Source organism: Mauremys mutica, chromosome 12, assembly GCF_020497125.1.
Source record: "Mauremys mutica isolate MM-2020 ecotype Southern chromosome 12, ASM2049712v1, whole genome shotgun sequence".
Lineage (NCBI taxonomy): Eukaryota > Metazoa > Chordata > Testudines > Geoemydidae > Mauremys > Mauremys mutica.
The window spans coordinates 22801203-22821812 of record NC_059083.1 but is presented as its reverse complement, the minus strand read 5'-3'; the positions used below and the strand labels follow the sequence as shown (position 1 = coordinate 22821812).

Below are 20610 nucleotides of genomic sequence, written 5' to 3'. Positions count from 1 at the left end.
GGGCCAGGCTCTCTCAGGACCCAGCTGAGCCTCCCCCCTCCCCGACTGTTCCCTGTGAGTGGCTGAGACTGGCCCAGCCTCTGCACCAGTCCCAGGTGGCTCTTCCCCCAGGGAGGCAGGTGGGGCCACACAGGTCCCAGGCAGTGGAGACAGCTCAGAGCTGGAGCAGTGCTGGGGAGTGGGCAGATCCCTGAGACGTGACTCCAGAGATCCTACCCAGCCCACCCACATCCATTGGCCCCGTGGCCAGCAGCCTTGCAGAGCACACACCTCTCTCTCTCCCTGCTTTCCTATCACAAGTTCTGTTACTACAGGAATGAAATCGAGACATCTCGTAAAACAGCTAGTTCCACATTGTTCTTCAAACCTCAGATCATTGAAATGCAGCTTTGCATTTGAGATACTATATGACTGTAGTACACTTTGCACTGCCTGCATCTACACTGACATCAGGAGAGGAGAAGAGGACAAGACTGTCCCTAGCATATATGATTTTAAAGAAAGGTGAGACACACCCACCCACTATCAATACAACAAGAAGGGAGAACAGTAGCTGGTGCCAAGAGAGAAGATGCAATGAAACCCTTCTGTACCCACAACTGATGTCTGAAAAGCATCAGTCACTCTGCAGATCAAAGAAAGAAAGAGCAGCCAGTTTCAGACAGATAGGATCCTTATGACCTATATAGGAGAAGTGCACTTCCCTATAGCAGTTTCCCAACATAGTTTTCTTATGGATTTATTTATTAAGCAAAAATTAAGATTAGGAGTCTGATTTAAATTATGTACATTTTCAGTGTTAGTTAACTGTGGAACTATTGCAGCTACTTTTCTTTTACTCCTGCCTTCATAAAAAGCTACAGAGTTTTAACAGATAATTACAAAGACTAAAGTACATGCTTTAATATAATTAGGACCGGGCAACCCAAGATGAAAACTACACTGTAGAAGAGTCCTACAACCAGGTATTTGAGGCCAATCCCTTTATCAATGGAATCCTCACCAAAATATGAGGAAGGAGAAGAGTCACCCTCAAACTTTTGACAATAGCTCAAGGTCAGACACTAAGAAGACCAGCACCATTCATATTCTGGTTTTGGATAAAATACTTGATCTTGCCTACATTATAGAAACCTTCCTCTCTCCAAGTCTACACCCCACTATGCCCTTTAGCAATAAAGTAACCATTAAACAAGTTCTGAATCAGTCGTCTTTCTTCCCAATTTAGTTTTAACAATAAAGCTGCAATGTAAGTAGCTATGGGAGAAGACAGTGCAACTACTAGGTATTGGTGGGGGAAAAGTGTGCTAGTAATATCCTGGATATACTGGCAGGGGTGGCTTTAGGCCAATTCAACCAATTCCCCTGAATCGGGCCCTGCCCCTAAGAGGGTCCCGCGCCCAAGCCCCGGTTCGGTGTATTGGCAAGAGTCGGTGCACTATACCAGGGTGGCCCGGCTTCTCCAGGGGACAATTTAAAGGGCATGGGGGCCCTTTAAATTGCCACCACAGCCACACTGCTGGAGCCCTGGGGTAGGACTGTGGGGATCTGTGGGCTACTTACAAAGTCCGTGGTTCCCGTTGCTTCTATCGTCCCAGCCCTTTAAATAGCCACTGGAGCCCCGCCGCTTCCCCAGGGCTCCGGCAGCTATGTACATGGCCAGGGCCGTGGAAGTGGGGGAGCCCCAGGCGGCTGCTGCTACCCTGGTGGGGGAGGGAGGAGGAGGAGGGAGCACTTACCATACCGGGTGGTCTGTACCCCCTGTACCTGCACCCCCTGCCCTATCTCCAGCCAACCCCTGCCGCACCCCCCTATGGCCCTGCTTGAAGCCAGCCAGCCCACCCCACCCTACCCCACACACCCCTGTCTCCAGCCATTGCTGCACCCCTTGCCCTGCCTGCAGCCAGCCCCATGTCCACTGCTGCCCTGCAATTCCCTGGGCAGTAACCCTGCATACCTGCTTCAATGATGGGAGAAGAGAGCAGCTGGTACCCACACATGTGCACACCCTAGGGTGACCAGACAGCAAGTGTGAAAAATCGGGATGGGGTGTAGCCCTTCTGCCCCTCTGAGTTGGCAGCAACAAGGGCCGGGTTCAGTATCCAGGGATTCCGTTTCAATAACACAATGCAAAACCGGCTCGAGCCCCCACCCAGTGACCTGGGACAATTACATACCACCCCCCCGGGCGCCTCTAGGAGGCAATACTTCCCCACTCGCAAGCAAGGAGTCCGAGTGTAGCAAAATCCTTTTAATAAAGGAGGGAGTAGAGGTTAATAGGATCCTATATAAGAAAAAGACCTCAAAATTGGGACTGTCTCTATAAAATCGGGACATGTGGTCACCCTAGCACACTCCTTGGGAGTGGTGGGGACCCACACATGTGAAATGGAGTTCATTTCTAGTTCAGTCCCATCTTTTTAAAAAATAACTGTAGGTAGGGTTAACATACAGCCGCATTTTCCCAGACATGTCAGACTTTTTGGTTCTTAAAGTGCTGTCCGGGAGGAATTTTTAAATATGGACATATGGTAACCCTATTGGTACCAAAAATACATACTCTGGCACATCCCTTAAATCAGAACTTTTTATAGGGAACCGGTTGCTAAGAAAGGAAAGGATTTTTTTTTAACCTTTTTTTTCTTTTTTTAAAAGTCATCCCTGCTGGGGCCCTGCTGAAAATTTTTGAATTGGGTGGGCCCCAAACTTCCTAAAGCCAACCCTAACTAGTCTGTTAAGTGTTATAGCTTTTAATATGCTAATGCAAACACTGTAATAGAGCATTAATGTCCCAATGTACTGGTGCTTGTTTTAACTTACCGTAATACTAGAAGTGGTGCATGTGAACATTGCCGTAACGAGGGCAAGGCGAGTGAGGCACTTGCCTCGGGCACGGAAAGTGAGGGGCTCAGACAGTCTCTCCTTCAACGGCAATTCGGCAGCAAGTCCTTCCCTCTGAGAGGGACTGGGGGACCTGTTGCCGAATTGCCGCTGGTTGTCAGCAATGGAGAGGGGCGGCTCTTTTGCAGAAATTCGTTGGTGGATCCTTCCTTCCAATAGGGAAGAGCCGGACATGCTGCCTCTGTTCCTTGCCTTGTGTGCAAAAATCCCTATTTACGGCTCTGCATGTGAAGCTCTCTTAAAAGCTGACACTACAGTAGTGATATTCCCAAGCCAGCATGCGTAGGGCTGGGAGTGGGGAAGGGGAGTGCATTTAGGTACAAGTAACATCTCTCACACCAAACAGGAACTTTTCCGAAAGTTCATTATTATACCTTGTCTTACAAACACCAAAAACTATTACATATGCACAAAGGTCAATAATCACCCCCTCCCCATATATACAGAGTTGTGCTTCTGCATATAGTATCTATCTCAGATGAATATTGAGCTACCAGCTGTTCAGGAATCAGTAAAGAGTCAGCTGACAAGCCACATGTTGAATCCTATTGCAAACAGTATGGGTGACCCATGAGGCATTCTGAAGCAAGAGATTACTGTAAAACTTTAAATAAGACGCAGAAAGAATAAACTTTTCCTAGGTTTTGTGTCCATATATATAATGGAAATTATAAAATTATAAAAATAAATTTAAAAAAAGAAAGTGGTCTCATCCTGGGCGTTCTCCATACTCCCAAACCTTACCTCCCTTTTCACGTATTCACACACAAACAAGGGAAAGCGCGCGCCTCACTCATCTAATAGGTCAATTTGGCACATTAGCCAGGAGGAAGCAGATTGTGAGCATTTTTGACCGCAAACCCCATCCCTCCAGATTTGCAACCATCCCCGGACCAGTGACAGGTGCATAGGGAGCCAAGTCAATGGAAATAAACAAGGAGGAAGCCAGTGGAAAAAATGAATGGGGCCACTCTGGTTACCACCTTGGGGTCAGGGGAGTGCTCTGTACCCCCAAACCTTACCTCCCCTTTTCACATATTCACACACAAAAAAGTGAAAGAGCGCACCTCAATCATCCAATAGGTCAATTTGGCACATTAGCCAGGAGGAAGCAAATCATGAGCGTTTTCGACCGCAAACCCCATCCATCAAGATTTGCAACCATCCCTGGACCAGTGACAGGGGCACAACCATCCCTGGACCAGTGACAGGGGCACAACCATCCCCGGACCACTGACAGGTGCATAGGCAGCCAAGTCATTGGAAATAATCAAGGAGCAAGCCAGTGGAGAAAATGAATGGGGCCACTCTGGTTATCACCTTGGGTAAGGGGTGTGCTCTGTACCCGCAAACCTTACCTCCCTTTTCATGTATTCACACACAAAAAAGTGAAAGCGCGCACCTCAAGCACCCAAAAGATCAGGGTTTGGCAACCTTTCAGAAGAGCTGTGCCGAGTCTTCATTTAGTCTCTCTGATTTAAGGTTTCGCATGCCAGTAATACATTTTAATATTTTTAGAAGGTCTCTTTTTTGGGCTATAATATATAACTAAACTATTGTTGTATATAAAGAAAATAAGGTTTTTAAAATGCTTAAGAAGATTCATTTAAAATTAAATTAAAACGCAGAACCTCCCCAGACCCCTGCAATAGGTCAATTTGGCACATTAGCCAAGAGGAAGCAGAATGTGAGTGTTTTCAACCACAAACCCTGATTCGCAACCCCATGGATCAGACGGCAGCAAGTCCTGAGCAGGAGCCCAGATGGTCACGTTGTGCGGCAGAAACTGCTACTAGTAGCAAAATGCGAGGGTTTCGCAATGTGCCGTCACACCGGCTCTAACATTTCTGCCACCCCAAGCAAAAAAAAAGAGCGCCGCCCTGCCCCCGCAAGCACCACGTCACAGCGCCCAAGAGCCCGCCCCCCATCGCCGCGTCGCAGCGCCCAAGACCCCGCCCCCCGAGCGTCGCGTCGCACCGCCCAAATCCCCACCCCCCCGAGTGTCACGCCACACCGTCCAAGTCCCTGCCCTTCGAGCCGCCTAAGTCCCCGCCCCCCCAAAGCCACGTCGCACCGCCCAAGTCCCCACCCCCCCCAGCGTCGCATCGCTCCACCCAAGTCCCCGCCCCCCCGACCGGCGCATCGCACCGCCCAAGTCCCCGCCCCCCTGAGCGTCGTGCCGCCCAAGTCCCCGCCCCCTCCCCAGCACCGCCCAAGTCCCCGCCCCCCGAGTGCCTCGTCGCACCGCCCAAGTCCCCGCCCCTCCCTCCGCAGTGCCGCCAGCCCAAACCAAAAACAACCATACCAAACCCCGATCGCCGCCCCCTCCCAAGGTGCTGCCCCAAGCACATGGTTGGTAGGCTGGTGCCTGGAGCCGGCCCTGCCTACCCCACCTCTTATCAGCTGCACCGGTTCAGAATGAGGTGAAGAGAAAGGAGAGGCCGGGAGGTGGAGCAGGAGAAAGATAAGGAAAGAAAGAAGCAGGAACGACATAGGCAAGGAATAGGGGGTAAAGGAGCAGAAAGGGAAGGAAAGGAAAAGGTGGGACGGATACAAACAAGATCACAAAAACTTAAACTCAGGGTCTTTCTACACAGCACGTGTCCAGGTGGGGGTCAGGCAGGACTGTCCTCGTGCAGCTAATCCAAGCCACCCCCTTGGCGCTGTGGCCACATTGCTCTTGGTGGTGTGGTTGAACCAGCAGTCAGCATGTGTACGTGTACCCAAGCTGGGACTCACACCTCCCAGGTGCTGTGTAGACGTGCCCTCAGTCGAACCAGGCCATTCTTAATTCACAGTGAGGGTGTCCACAGTCACTCACAGACTTGCACTGGAACAACACGAGATGGGAACTGAACCCCCTTGAGTGAGTTCAGTGACAATGTGTGTGCAGAGGAGCCTTGGCGTGGCTGTGTCCTGCTGAACATCTAACCACCCGCCTGGGACCAGCCGGGCTACAGGGGCTCCCTGGGTTAAGGGCAGAGTCAGCTGGTGTGTGCTGGTGACAAGGCAGGAAACCGTAAACAGCTCATTAATCTGGAGGAGCAACCCTTGAGCTGAAGGGTGATTTTATGGCTAATATTTCAGCTTTATGACTGTGCAGTCTAAAGGTCACAGCCCAGCCCCTTCAAAACGCCAGCTAAGAGCTGGAAAGAAGATTTACAGGTTTAAAATCTGTAACAATCCTGCCCACTCCCCTCCCCCCCTACCCCATTCCAGCTGCCCCAGGCTCTTCCTGTCCTTTTTTCTCCTTGGGCCAATACTGAGCCCATCATCACTGTCTGTGTGGACTGGTTCTGCTGGAGGTAAATACGAGCCAGGGATCCTCGTTTGGGTTTTGTCTGACTCTGGGCAGAGGAGTGTCAGGCCGGAGAGAAGGGACAATGGGGACTGCTCAGCACACAAAGCCGGACATGCTCAAGACCACAGTTAGCAGCAATTGCTCCTCTGCACAGGCTCTTTGCTGCTGGATCTCCCCGCAAATGTTTCCCACCAAGGCATTCGCCACCATAGATCTAGATTGTAACTCAGGTTGTACCACTGATCCTTTGACCTAAGCAGTTAGCCAGTGTTTGGGGCATTCTAGGTTCTTCCATTGGCAGGAGAAATGGATTATTTCTTTGGTGCAGTCTTTATTATTTACAAACAACGTCCACACATTCCTGTGCCCTGAACATGGTAGAAACAAACAACTGCCGGCAATTTCCTTACTCAGAAATGCTCTTTCCCGGCATTGCCAAGTGTGAGGGGGACTGATAGAGAGCCACACACCTGGTCAAGGTGCTTCTGACATCCTAGAGGAAAGAGAGAGGAGAGAGAGATTTAAAAAAAAATCTCAGGACCACCTGACACCCACTTGGGATTCCAGGGCCATGGTTTCATTGAGCTAATGGGGCTTTTCCATCTCTAATATCAATGTGTCTGTGAGTCTGCAAAGAACAATCGTCATTCACATTTCAGCAACACACACACTGAGTTACACTGTGATCTGTGACTCCTGGACCCTTGTCCCTGTGTTGGCATCTGGGATGTTTCTAGCTCAGGCTCACTTGCAGCTCCCATTGTCCGGGAATGGCAAACTGCCAAACCTGCAGACGCTCAGGCTTTCCCTGAACAAGCTGGGGGCAAGGCCCAAGGTTAAGAACCCCTGGTTTACATCGCAAGACCTGAGCAAACACCTGCCATTCTACTGCTCTACCAATGCAGGTTTGCATTTCAAAGTACTATTCTAAGGGAATGGGAGAGCCCAACTCTTATTTACCCAGCTTCCTAACAAGCCTTTAAAGGTCAACCATGGGTCATGTCAGCCTATGGGTTAGTTAACCCTTTGTGGCCATGTGGCACATTTTCATGAGATATAATCATATAATGTCACAGCAGGCTCGGCAGATACTGTGATCACAGTCTTGAGGCACCAGATCTTTAAAATACTCCAGACAGATGGGACAGGTCAGTTCATCCTGGAGAGTTTTTGCTGGATTTGCAGCAGCCAGGGCATCTAGTGCAGGAAAGAGACAAGAGAGGAGTTTAGTTTCACTTCCTTCTGCTCAGAAATGGGCTGATTGAACTTTGTACCATTAGCTGATTCCTTTCTGGGTGCAGTCTTGTGATTTCTTCTCTGTGGACTGTAAAGAGCCTTTGAATCAAGTATGATGAGTCCAAATTGTCACCAGCTCCTCCAAAATGTCTGCCAGGCCCCAAACTTTGGACTAGTCACTTGGGCCAAAAAGGGTAACTATCGACTTGGGAGTTTCACTGCCTGACATGAGGATATGGTGGAGCAGCGTGGGAAGGAGGGTGAGAATCACAGCTGCTGACTCCTACTGCCTGTTCCCTACCTGGCCTTCAGGCTCCTTAAGACCCATGTCTCTCTGGTGCTTGTGTAACCCACTGGGGTGTGTGTGTAGAGCTGATACAGTTACAAAAGGTTGAATATTTAGCATAAGCTGGGGCAGCCTGTGCTTTTAGCTCTAGGGGTCCCTGGTTCAGTGCTGGGTGCGCTGGCCAAGAAGGCAGCTGTCACCCCTGTTCATAGCCGGCCCGGACAGACACTGCTTCTGTTTCCCTGCACAGTCTCCCCAGCTCTCCGGGACTCCCGGCTCTCTGCAGATGGCAGCGGGTGTGAGGGGAGCTGGCGCTGGGGCTCCTGCGCTGTACAGGGGATGGGCTAACCAGAGCTCTCCTGTCCCCAAGGGTCTCAGGCCACTTGTCCAGCCTGGGTGTAGGAGGGGATCTGGAGACAGACAGAGGGGGCCTGGGAGTGTCTGGGGAGCTGACACGTGGGACCAGAAATGGAAATCCAGCTGTGGTGAGAAAGGAGAGCTTGCCAGGGACGTGGCAGGTTAAATGGGCTACTGTACAGCTGGATACAATTTTGCAGCTAGTTAATGCATTATACTGTGGAATTTGTATGTTCTTGCAGCTGGATGGTGTGAGCTGAAATTATTTTCCTTAAGGGGAAGGCTGGCACTGCTCCTTGTTTTGCTGGAGAACGCATGGCTGGAGATCTGGAGCCATCAGTCACACGCCTTCATTCTGCTGCTGTTTCCTGTGGCTGGGCGCTGCAGCCAGGACTCTGTTGCGGCAGAGTGGATCTGAGACCAGATTCAATAGGGAATCTGGGGAGTGGCCTTCTGGAACTAGAAAAGAAGCTGCAACTGAGACGGGAAAGACATACTGGAGGGAGATGCTGCTGGGGAAGCAGCTGGTCACTTCAAGAGCAACCGGATACAATATTGTTACAGATCCTGACTCCCATGGTGATGAGACACATTGTTACCGTTAGGCAAGACAAACTGGTTACATGGCTGTAAACTTGCTTCTAACCAGCCTTGCTGCTCCATGGTGTCCAGATGCCGTCAGCTCTGGTTCAGGGGCTCAGGCAGAGGATCTCACTGCTGCTGGGTTTTGTTGCTGGTGAACGTAGCCTGAGAATTGCAGTCATCAGTCAGACACATGCAACATGCAGTTATGTTTGGCCAACAGAAGTGGCCTCCAGGGGCTGAGGTCGAGGCTGGACACATGAATCCCTCATCCCACGTCACTTGCAGCTGACTGTGGCGATGAGACAGTTCCCAGACTGTTTAGTGGAACAGTGGGATGGGAGAGGGGGGATGCTCTCCAACAACACGGACAAAAAACAAGGGCTGCAGGAGAGTGAAACAAGCTAGAGGTCATGAGTGCAAATCATCTCACTTCTACTGCGCGTTGTGTGTGTGCAGGCACCTCCCAGCCATAGGCGGCAGGTTCGTATAATTTTTGGTGGGGCCCAAAATGGTGGTCCCCCCCCCCCACTCTCACCCTGTAAGCTGATATAAAATGAAGCTACAATGCGTCAGCACTACAAGATTACAAGGGTCAATTAAAAGTGGAAAGTCAGAAGCAGCACTTGCAACAAAATTTAATACTGTATATTAAAGCAGGCACCTGTTGTGACAAAGTGGGAATGTTCTTAATGTTTTCTCTGAATACTGTGTGGGTGCCTCAGTTTCCCCTGCAAAGTGCCAACTGACGGTGTTGGGGACAAAGAGATCAGGTGGCCTCCTTGTCTGGAAGAGACACAAAGGCCAGATGAGGGAGTGTCAGTTTGGAGCTGGCTGGGGAAATCGGGAGAGGCCCAGAACTTGGGTCTGGGCTCCCCACCCCCCAAGATGGACCTGACTGAGGGGTCCTGTTTTCTCTACCTACAAGCTCTGTTTTAGACTGTGTTCCTGTCATCTAATAAACCTTCTGTTTTACTGTCTGGCTGAGAGTCACATCTGACTGCGGAGTTGGGGTGCAGGGACCTCTGGTTGCCCCAGGACCTGCCTGGGCACACTCGCTGCGGAAAGTGCATGGTGTGGAAGGGCATGCTGAATGCTCCGAGGTCAGACCCAGGAAGGTGTAAGCTTCTTGCCCTGGAGACAGTATGCTCAGAGAGGAGGCTCCCCCAGAGTCCTGACTGGCTTTGTATGGAGTTGTTCCAAAGCATCCCAGCATCCCCTTCCACACCATGCGCTTCCCGGAAGTCTGCACAGGCACTGACACTCCCTCCTCTGGCCTTTGTCTCTTTTCCAGGCATTAGGAGGCCACCTGATCTCTTTGTTCTCCAACAGCTTCAGTTGGCACCTTGCAGGGGGGTGGCCCAGGCCATCAGTTGCCTGGAGACAGGGTGTCGGCCATTCTCTGTGCAGACGGCATCACACTGGCCCTCTAGGGCTTTACAACAATCACACCCCCTTATCCCACCATCTAGAGCCTTAAGAAATGCATTGGGGAAACTGAGGCACACAGACAGTATTCAGAGAAAACACCTGTATATGACCAGTTACATACTTTGAAGGGTGTAAAATAATCAAATATTGTGCTAAATACAATGATACTCCAAACTGACCACCAAATTTAAGTTGCACGTTTTTCCCCTCAGGTGAGGGTTCTGGGGTGGGGCTGGGGATGAGGGGTTCACAGTGCAGGAGCGTGCTCGGTGCTGGGGGTGCAGGCTTTGGTGTGAGCCAGGGCTGAGGATGAGGAACTTGGGGTGCAGACAGGCTGCCCCAGGGCTAGGGCCAGAGAGGACTCCCCATCACCACCACTGGCAGCAGCAAGCTCCAGGGGAGGGACCCCTCCTCTGCCCCCCCACCCCCCACAGCACACTCACTCTGCACCACAGTCACTGCACATGCTCCTAGGCCCCCTCTCAGGTCCAGAAAGCTCACTCACCTCCTCTATGATGGGTACTAGGGGGTGGGGGTTGCCATCACAGGTGGCCTTCCATGTTACTGCCCCTCACCATAACTTCACTGTGGATGGGGCTGCCCCTTGCCCAGCATGGGGCAGAAGTGGGGTCTGCACGGTGATGGCTATGGGGCAGGGGAGCAGGGTGTCATAAAATTCACCCAAGCCCCAGCTGCTCAGGTAGGTCTATGAATCCCCTCCCCCATCTGCCCTGTGGTGGGTGGGTGCTGGAGGGGAGGGGCACTGCCTTCACATATGGCTTCCTGCCTCCCTGACCCCTGCTGCAGGCTGCAGCCTGCTGCCCCTCACCGTAGCTTCACTGGGGGACGGTGGGAGGGGACGGCATGGGGCTGCCCCTTCCCCAGCGTTGGGCAGGAGTGGGGGCTGGGGCTGGGGGGGGGGGAATCATAGGGTCAAACACTCACGGAAGCCCCAGGAGCTGCTCAGGTGAGTGAGGTCAGTCTCCGAGTCCTGGCCGGAAGTCCCCTTTGCCTCTCCTCCAGGTAGGGGGAGGGGAGGGCTGCCAAACATGGCACAGCCCCCTCCACTCCGCTCCCCTCCCCCGGCCGGTGCTCCAGCAAGCAACAGCAGCTTGCATTGCCTTAGGCAGCAGCCGGCAGCAGCAGAGGCAAGGGAGAGAGACACGCTGTCTGGTCTGTGTTCAGGCAGGGAAGCTCTGGGGCCAGGCGGCAGGGCCGGCTCTAGGTTTTTTGCCGCCCCAAGCAAAACATTTTTTGCCTGCCCTCCCCCGCCCCCAGACATGAGCCCCCCCTGCCCACCAGTGCCCCCCACTCACACCCCCTGTTGCCCCAGCACTGGGCTCCCCCCCAAATGTGGGATCCGCTACCAGCACACTGCAGCCGAACCCTGGCCCAGCTGCGACTCTGTCCCCATGCGGGTGGAGCTGCTGGGTGGCGCGGAGCGGGAGTACTTCCAGGTGGCGGCGCGGCTACGGGGTGGCGCAAAGAACACGGCCCCCTCCCTGGGCTTCGCAGCACTGCTGGTGGCCAAGGTGGATCAGTTCGCGCTCACCGCCCTCACCCCCGACATGCTGGCGGCCGAGGACCTGGAGAGCCCCCCTGGACCTGCTGCTCTTCAGCCTCACGGTGCCCTGGCCCAGCCCCGGCAGGAGGGAAGGCAAGGATCTCCGGCTGTGGGGCTACCTGCTCAGCACCGACGAACTCAGCCGGCCACTCACCTCCTCACACACTCTGGGAGTCCCTCGCCGCCATCGCAGCCCGGGCTCGGCTCCAGGAGACCCCGTTTCCCTCCCTCCCTGGCTCCTCACACACACTGGGCAGGGCTGCCCAGAGGATTCAGGGGGCCTGGGGCAAAGCAATTTTGGGGGCCCCCTTCCATAAAAAAAAGTTGCAATACTATAGTAACATGTATTTGGAAATGTAAAAAATAACTAGTGAAAATTAATTTGTAATAATTTGAAAATACACCAAATACATTATTTAAAAACATTAAATGCTTTACTGGTCTGTATACATTTGCAATTACAAAATGGGCTGTTGCTGGGTGATGGTTGGTGCCAATGGGCTGTCACTGCCTGGAGGTGGTGCTGCTGTTGCCCAGGGCTGGGTGGGGAGCTGGGCTCTGGGGGGTGCCCGGCTCACAGGGGCTGGGCTCAGGACTGTGGGGAGATGGGGTCGGAGGTTGTCTGGCTCAGAGGGGCTTGCCTCAGAGCTGGGGGTCTGGGGTGGGGGGGATGGGGTCGGAGGTTGTCTGGCTCAGAGGGGCTTGCCTCAGAGCTGGGGGTCTGGGGTGGGGGGGATGGGGTCGGGGGGTGCCCGGCTCAACGGGGGCTGGGCTCGGAGCTGGGGGTCTGGGGTGAGGGAGATGGTGTCGGGGAGTGCCCACCTCAGAGCAGCTGGGCTCAGAGCTGGGGGTCAGGGCTGTGGGGGATGGGGTCGGGGGTGCCCACCTCAGAGCAGCTGGGCTCAGAGCTGGGGGTCAGGGCTGTGGGAGGAATGGGTACAGGGGGGTGTCAGGATCAGAGGGGCTGGGCTTGGAGCTGGGGGTCAGGGCTGTGGGAGGAATGGGGTCAGGGGGGTGCCCAGCTCAGAGGGGCTGAGCTCAGAGCTGGGGGTCAGGGCTGTGAGGGGGATGGGGCCGGGGGTGTGCCCAGGTACCAGGGGCTGGGCTTGGAGCTGGGGGTCAGGGCTGGGTGGGGAGGATGGGTTTGGGGGGGGTGCCCACCTCAGAGTGGCTGGGCTTGGAGCTGGGGGACAGGGCTGGGTGGGGAGGATGGGTTTGGGGGGTGCCCATCTCAGTGGGGCTGGGCTTGGAGCTGGGGGTCAGGGCTGGGCCTGGGGGGTAATGGGGTCGGGGGGTTCCTGACAACCACCTCCCTGAGACCCCCCCAATCCAACCCCCCTTCCCTGGCCCCCCCTCCCCCCACAGAACCTGTGCCCCCTCCCTGCCCCCTGAGTGTCCCCGGGACTCCCTGCCCCTTAGCCACCCCCCCGGCCCCGGCTGCTTACCCCCCGCTCACTGCGCGCCTCGAGAAGCAGCCCTGCACAGCGCTGCAGCCGCGTGGTTCCGGAGGGGGCTGAGCGCTTCCCCGCTCAGAGCCGCGTGGTCAGGGGAGGAGCCGCTCGGCCCGAAGCTCCCAGCCCCGCCCCCTCCCCACGCGGCTCTGAGCGGGGCGGAGCTTAGCCCCGCCCCCCCCAGCCAAGCGGGTGCCGGGCTGTTTAGGACCCGGGGAACAGGCGGAGGAGGAGCGGCCCGTCTTCTGCAGCCAGGCGGGGCCGCGCTACTGGTAAGGGGCCATCCCTCTCCCCCAAGCGGAGCCGGTAGCGCGGCCCTGCCCCGGCTGCAGGGGACGGGCTGCTCCTCGGCTCGCAGTGGCAGGATGAGCTGGGGCCCCAGCCTTTTGTTGCCCCAGGCACCAGCTTGTTTTGCTGGTGCCTAGAGCCGCCCCTGCCGGGCGGGGAGGGGGGAAGCTCCAGCCCTGGCGACGGTGGCGGTGGCGGCGGGGGGGGGGGCGCTCCAAGCAGGGGAGAAAACATTGGTGGAGCAGAGCCCCTGCTTGGGAATATTCCTGGGGCTAAAGCCCCAGGGAGCCCATATAAGTCGGCGCCTATGCTCCCAGCCGTTATGACTGACCACAACTTCGTGTTCCCAGCCCTAGAAGACAACCTAGTATTGGACACCATTGCAGCCTATTTTGCTAATAAGTTAACAGAGGTTGCACAAAGTCACTGAAGTCAAAATGGGGAATAGAATCAGGGTCTCCCAATGGATTCCCCAAGTCTTAGCTACTCACCCTCCTGCCTCAGCTGAAAGTGTCAAGTATCTGTTCATTGGTTCTCCTGTTGCTAACGGTTACACCACATCAGAGCCAGCAACAGGAGACCAGAGTCCTGATCCCAAATGTTCTACTGGTGACTGGCAAATACTTGTGTAAGCCATTAGCACAGCATGTGTCATGTTCCCTCCAGCAGCTGGCCCACACACAGCCCAACAATTATTCCCAGAGCTGAAGTGTGGGGGGGGGGGGGGGTTCTGAAGAGACATGATTTAAATCAGCGGTTTTCAAAGTCTGGGTTGTGACTCCGCAGGGTTCACCCCTGGCATGGAAGGTGGCCACTTCTTTATTTGCATCCCGCAAAGTTTCATCTATGTTTAATGGGTTATTTCGTTGCAAAGAAATATACAATGCAAATGTAATTACAGGGGTATATGCAATCTAAATGAAGAATAACAACAAACAACCTTTATGAATTTTCATAAAGTTTCCACATCAGACATCTTCTCATCTTAACACTAACAATCACTTCAATTTAGAGTTATCTAATTGCCAGGGCCTACAGAATGGAACAGTAATGTCATAATAAACAAGATTTAGACAAGCAAAACCAATATACTTAACATCTCTGTTTTGGTCTCTATCTGCACAAGTGAATTGGCCTGAATACATATTGATACCCTTAACCCTTTGATATTCAGACAAGTGAATTATTGCTCTGATCTGAGCTGGTCTGTCAGTGCCACATGGGCAACGTATTTCACACACTATAATTGCATTTGAATACATGTTCCCAGCTGGCAAGGAGGAAGATCAGCATCATGTGGGCAGCAGAGCTCCCAAGTTACTGGATTAGTGGAAAATTCACTCTTTCCCCTGATTTCTGTTGCTTTTTCACTGTTGCTTCAAAAGCAGACATTCATTCACAGATACACACGGGACTCTTCTGCCAGCAAACATGCAGCAAAGTAAGCATTAGAAGCCATGGGGGGGTGGGGGGTGGGGGGGAAGAGAGAGAATTTCAGTCCCACTGACACACACGACATTCCAAGGAAGAGATTTTGCAAATATGAGGAAGAGAGGCCCTGCCCTGACCACATTGCTATATAGTCACTGAACTAATGGGGCTTTTGTCTCTCAATATCTACATATCTGTGACTCTGCAATGAGCAATTGTCATTTACATTTCTGGAACGCACACACAGAGTTACACTGGGGTCTCTGACTGCAGGACTCCAGTGCCCACGTTTTAGGAGCTGTCCTGTCCCTGTGTTGGGATACTGGGTATTTCTAACTCTGTCTCACCTGCAGGAATTCACCCGGTGGCTTCTGACACTTCCCCTCCAGCTCATTGAGACAGGAAATCTCCTCGGAGAGTTTGGTGATATTTTCATTCTGTATCTTCCTTATCTCCTTCTCCAGCTTTTCAAGCTGGGCCAACAGGAGCCGCTCTTGTTCCTCCAGGGAATTGGTGCAGTTGCTGAAAATCAGCCACAATTTGCTGCCTCTTCTTTTCTATCCTTTTATGTAAAGCAACAGGGAAAGGGCTGGTCAGGGACATGGAGGCAGCCTGGGGGATCCTTTCACTAAGTGCGCAGGAGGGAGAACTTCTTTGCAAACCCTAAGATTTCTGAAACTGGACTCTACCCTGTGGTTCCTGGGAGAGGATTCTCTCACCCCTTTCTCATTCCTCCCCAATGTCTCTGAAAAGGGATGCTTCCATGGCTGATGTGGTGATGATGACATTGCATTATCAATAGCCTCTGAGCACAGAGATCCTGAGCAGCAGGAGACAGGACTCAGCATTACACAGAGAGAAGTTCCATGGCAAAAAAAAAAAAAAAATCAAATAATTCAACAATGCAAGAAATGACACAGACACAGAGAAAGCCACAAGGGCTAGATTTTAACTCATTCACTGAAATGAAAGCTTAGATTCTGCTCATGAACCTAACCCAGAAAATCCATGATCATGGAGAAACACAGACATGCCCACATTCACCAAGACCACAGAGGAATCTGACCACAAACAGACCTCTCACCCCAAGTCTTCACAGGTTAATAACAAGAGGCACCTACCAAATACTCCCAGCTTTTCCCCTCTCCAGTCTCTTTAAATCCCAGGAGCTTTTCTCTCTCTTCCCTCAGAGTCTTCAATTGGGCCTGGATTTTTTCCTATAGAAAAAGAGATGATTGGGAGGTTTCATTCTGAGGGTTCAGAAGGGTGTGTAGGGGGATGTTTTTTCCTCCCAAACCCAAGGTGACTGTTGGTCCTAATCAGCTGATGACATGAGAGCCACCTGGGAAATGAAATCTGACACTGGAGACTGGGAGCGTATCATATTCTGAATTGTTACCAATTCAGGTTCAGTCTTTTTAGTAATTAAAGAGAAACCTCAATTATCCAAGGGTGATTGGTATTGATTAATTCATAACATGAAACTGGAGTCACATGGTAGTAACTCAATTAATGTGGTTTTCAGAAGACTAAATTAACAAAGAGACAGAAATCCCAGAAACCACCCAGGCTCAAAATATGGGCTGGGATTCTCCCAGGAACAAAGTCCCCATTGAATTCCTGCTCTGAAGCCCTGGGGATTGCACTGGTTGGACAGACCGGGTCTAAGCACTAGGGCCAAGACCCATGAGACAGGCTGATTTGTGGTAAGAACGATTGGGCTTTGCCCTAGTTCTGTCCTGAACACACTCAGCAGCAGCAATGCCTTCTGGGTAGCTACCTACCGTCCCAGTCCCTGGAAAGATCACATGTGAAGAGGCTGCACTGGGGGACTCAGAACTTCTGTGGCTAGTCCTTGCCCACGTACACCACGGAACAGGTCAGACTGACCCAGGTCAGCACCGCCCAGGGGTTAGTTTTGCTACAATCCAGTGTAATCCCAGTGGTACTTGGCATGGACCTGAGCTGTCTGGAGCCCTTTTGTGTGCGGACTGAAGGTGCTCGGGGTCCCACACAGCGTTTAGCCCAGTGATCTCCTCTAGTGCAGGCCGGCATCAGAGTTTAACCCCTCGTGGACCAAAAAGGGAATTCAGTTCCCAGTGAGAAACCTCATCTCCCTGTTGGGCCTGGGGTGTTTATCAAGGAGTCTTTCCTTCCTAATGGCCACACTTCATCACTGCTTAGTGCTGTGGTGGGGGTGGCAGCCTGGTTTAGTAGTTTGGGCAGAGGACTGGGCCTTCAAATACCTTGGTTGTATTCCCAATTCTGCCACTGACCTGCTGCATGACCTTGGACAAGTCGCTGCTCTCTCTGTGCCTCAGTTTCCATTCCCCACACTTTGTTTTGTCTTGTCTACAACATAGTCCCTCGTGTTTTATGCAGGGCCCAGATCTTGTTTGGGGGATGTGGGGACTGTGATCCAAATAAAACTAATAAGTTCTATGATACAAATCAGTAACACAGAGTTTTTGATTTCATAGAATATTGTGTTGAAAGGGACATCAGGCAGTCATCTAGTCCAACCCCCTGCTCAAAGCAGGACCAATCCCCAGACAGATTTTTTCCCCAGATCCCTAAGTGGCCACCTCAGGGATTGAACTCACAAGGCTGGGTTTAGCAGGCCAATGCTCAGACCACTGAGCTATTCCATCCCTCCAATCAACAGCTTGTAACCTCCCCATCTCCAGCCTGAAGGCAGCACTCTCAGCTAGACCAGCCTGCAGCTCTTGTGATTCAAGCCTCACTGATCATTTAACAGCTTCAGTTCTGTAAAAAGCACAGGTACCAACTTTCCAATGTGCCAGGGGCTAGACACCTGGCTCTGTCCAGGCCCTGCTCCCACTCCACCCCTTCCCCCAAGGCCCCACCCAACTCTACTCACCCCATTCTGCCCCATCCCCCGAGGCACCACTCCTCACTCCTCCCCCACATAGTCCCCACAGCTGAGCTAGACAGGCCTTGGGAGGCACAGGGAGGCACTGATCAGCAGGGCTTTTTAGGCCCTACTGGTCAGGCAGGGGCGGGGCTGAGTGGAGTGGGGAGTGAGTTTGCTCAGGGAGTCCTGCTGGAGCCAGCAGCAAAGGCAGAGCAGCCCCCTGCGGCTTGGAAGCTGCTCAGCCGGCAGCCTGCTGCTTCCGCTCCCTCCTGTCTGTGTCTCCTGGCACTGCAGGATCACACTCACAGGCGTGCGCAGCACATTTCATTCAGGTGTGCACCCCAGGAATTGTATTTATTTTTTTAAAGGTGAACATCATAAAGGTTGGCGTGTGTGAGGGGGTGCGGTGTGCAGGAAGGGGCTCAGGACAGGGAGTTGGGGTGCAGGAGGGGTGTGAGGTGCAGGCAGGGGGCTCAGGACAGGGAGTTGGGGTGCAGGAGGGGTGTGAGGTGCAGGCAGGGGGCTCAGGACAGGGAGTTGGGGTGCAGGAGGGGTGCAAGAGGGGTCTCAGGACAGGAAATTGGGGTGCAGGAGGGGTGTGAGGTTCAGGGAGGGGGCTCAGGACAGGAAATTGGGATGCAGGAGGGGGCAAGGTTCAGGCAGGGGGCTCAGGACAGGGACTTGGAGTGCAGGACGGTTACATGGTGAAGGCAGGTGGCTCGGGGTTGGGGTGCAAGGTGCAGGCAGGGGCCTCAGGGCAAAAATCCAGGCCTGCACCACTCACCACATCCCTGTGTGGCCCCTGGGGGTAGGGGGGGGCACAGGACTCTGCGTGCTGCCCTTGTCATGCCTCCAGGTACCTCCCTCGAAGCTCCCATTGGCCGCAGTTCCTGTTCCCAGCCTATGGGAGCTGCTGGGGGTGGTGCCTGGAACAGCACATGGAGCCCTTTGCCCCCCCCCCCGGGGGGGCCCCAGGGACCTGGTGCTGTGCCAGCCGCTTCTGAGAGCGGCACGGGGCTGCGGTACCACGGGGGGCCGCCCTGGCAGGGGGAGCAGGGAGATGCAGCAGGGGAGGAGGCAGAAAAGCAGCGAGACAGACAGGAGAACCCAAGGGGACTGTCTGTGACTCCATGTTCAGGCTGTTCTAGTGCTTGAGTGTTCTCACTTCATACCTGGGAGGTGAGGTCTAAATACAGGACACACGACCAGTGGGAGTCTGTGCCCTGGTTTATAGCTGTTTGCCCGGAGGTTGGTACTCACGTTCCTGAGCTGCTGTACACAGCTTGATGGGAGAACTGAACGTGGGTCTCCCAGGTGCCAGCTGAGTGCTCTCACCATGGGGCTGTTACAAGGCAGGTGATAGCACCAAAACCACCTCCTGCTTCTCTCCCCTCACCCTTTCCTGTGGAGCGAGGCAGGTGCTGACCTCATTCCAGCAAGAAACGCCTTAGGCGCCTGAGCCACCTGACGTCAGATGCTGGGTTCCCGTCTGCAGCTCTGATTTAGGCACCTGTCTGTGAGAGGGGGCAGGGCTTAGGACACCCCTCCCCCCTTGTCACCTCTCCCATTGCCTAGCTGAGACAGCTCCCCGCCTAGTGAGCTGGCTTTTGTGAATCGCACTGTAAGGTGCCTGTGATGCCCATGCATTGTATAGGGCGTTTAGGCCCCTAACAGCTTTGCAGACTTTGATTTTCTAGTTGCCTACAAATTAAGGACAGAGACAGAGCCCCGGCTGGAGCATGACACATCCCAGTAAACCCCAAACTCATCTTAGGGGCACAATATTCCCTGTGGGGGTTGGGGGGGGGGCACAACCAAGTCAGGAGGCAAATCCCAGGACTCTGCCACCAGCACCTGCAGCTGGGACAGTAAATTGGAACAAGCACAAAGAATCATTTGTAAAGTTTTATTTACAGTCAGTAACTAAAGGTGGTAAGAAAATGGAGCCGAGAAGGAGCCTTAATAACCACAGCACAGAAAGGAGATTCCCCAACCACTGAAAACAGTTTTTTTAATGGCACAACAACAGGACAGTCGTCCCGGAATTAATACAGGGAATTAATGAGTTACAGTCTCACTTTCAGTAACATGTAATGAATCTCCCCGTCCCGCTCACGTTCCCTTTCCTTCCATACTGTCCTTTTCTATTCATTATTGTTCTAGCCTCACTTCCTATCCCCGTTTATTTCCCTGTGTCTCTCCTCCCTGTCACAGATCATCCCCCTCGGCTGCTCTCTTCTTTCCCTGATCTTATCCCTTCCCCTCGTGCTGATCCCGGGCTAGGAGCTCCCAGTGAGATCTAAGGACACAGATCTGTACAAAACGCTCCTGGCTGCTGCTGCTTCTCCCCAACCCTCGATTGATTCATGCTGTGTCCCTGCCACCCCCACCCCTGCCTGTGCCCTGCCTGGCTGTTAGTGTTGCCCCCTGCCCAGCCCCCACCTCTGCCCCTCAGGGCCCCTCTGCTCCTCCTGGGAGCAGCTTCCAGCAGCCATAGAGATGAGGGAGCAGGGGCTGGGTAGATGGGAGTCCTCCAAGATCATAGATACTTGGGTCCATGAGGCTACAGAGGCTGATTTCCAGTTTCCCCCTCTGCTGTGTGTCTCAGGGACACAGGCTGAGCCGGGATCCTACCCCCACCCAGAGCCAGGGTTGGATTTTCTCCCCAGGGACGGAGCCCGGCGGGAAAGTGAAGATCGGGGCCTCGTCACCAGCATCGATAAATGTCACCTGCCCCCGGTCACAGTCCAGACAAACCCAGATCCTGCTGGGGGCCCGGCTCAGGGGCAGGGGGGTCGCAGGGGAGGTGAGAGCGTGGAACTGACCCACCCACCACCCCACAGCCCAGATCCCCCCCTCAGGGCTACGGCTGATCTGTCCCTTCCTCCCCACAGACTCTCTGGCCAC

General features: G+C 53.6%; 1 protein-coding gene across 1 annotated transcript in view; it reads right to left on the bottom strand.

The window, feature by feature from the left end:
* The window catches only part of LOC123344878 (butyrophilin subfamily 1 member A1-like), a 62619-nt gene that overhangs the window by 18318 nt on the left and 23691 nt on the right, over nucleotides 1-20610 (bottom strand). The gene's annotated exons all lie outside the window — the stretch shown is intronic.